The sequence below is a fragment of the Sinocyclocheilus anshuiensis genome, unplaced genomic scaffold (genome assembly GCF_001515605.1).
Source record: "Sinocyclocheilus anshuiensis isolate Anshui unplaced genomic scaffold, SAMN03320099.WGS_v1.1 scaffold1135, whole genome shotgun sequence".
In the NCBI taxonomy this organism is placed as follows: Eukaryota; Metazoa; Chordata; class Actinopteri; order Cypriniformes; family Cyprinidae; genus Sinocyclocheilus; species Sinocyclocheilus anshuiensis.
In genome coordinates this window covers 792,248-793,333 of record NW_015546093.1, presented here as the reverse complement: position 1 = coordinate 793,333, position 1,086 = coordinate 792,248, and positions in this window count along the sequence as shown.

Here is a 1,086-nt window from a genome sequence, read left to right as displayed (position 1 = left end):
AGCATTTAGAAAGGCATGTGAACTCCACTGCAGGGAATTGTGCTGGGGCTTTTTCATAGGACAGCTGAAAAAACTACACTAGATGACAAGTTCTGAAAGCGGTGCTTTATCTTTATGACATATTATGCGAATGTGACATCTGACCACTTTCCCTGGTGCTTGCTCTCATTGTGAATGATGCTTTTGCCAAACAGGTATGACATCCATTTCAATCACTTGTGTGAGCTGTTCAACTGCATTTGTGAAATTGTATGCCTAGTTGAACTTTTCTTGCTTTGCTTTTTATGAGAAAATACCCTATGGCTTTGGTGGGATGAAACAACATGAAATGGTGGGTACCATTTCTCTACTAAGGATAAGAAGGTTGATCGGATGTAAAGCTATAATGTACCTTGTTGTCAAGTAGAAAGTGGGAGGTATGGATATGGGAGGTATGAAGCAAGATATAAAACTGATATAAAATTTAAAAGCAAAAATAGAGAGGAAAGTGCCTTTTTCACTTTTTTGGGAAATTAGATAGTGTTATACACTAAAATATTAATTTTCATAAGTGTATTCTAATAGGACTGTCAGAATGTATGTCATGCATCTACACAGCAATTTTAAAGCTTTAATTCTTTAGTAAATGTGTTATGTTTGCGTTAAATATTCTGAAAACATTGTAATTATTTTAAAACATTTACATTTAGTGCTTTGGGTTATTTGAAGTTTAAAGAGGAATTATGTACCATGCAAATGGTTGAATGTGAGAAAATGGAAAGTCTAATGGATTACTGGATTTTGGGAATATGTGAACGAATTTGTACTGTATGATTTTAATGTAGAGCAATGAAAATAAATTTAGAAATGATGTTTGTTTTTTATTATTCTATTTTCTTTGTTGTTCGTAGCTCTCAAGCAGGGGCGTAGCCATCATTTCAGAAGTGAGGGGGACAGAAATGTTATATATAGAAGAAAAAAAATAAAAAATATATATATATACAGGTGCATCTCAATAAATTAGAATGTCATGGAAAAGTTCATTTATTTCAGTAATTCAACTCAAATTGTGAAACTCGTGTATTAAATAAATTCAATGCACACAGA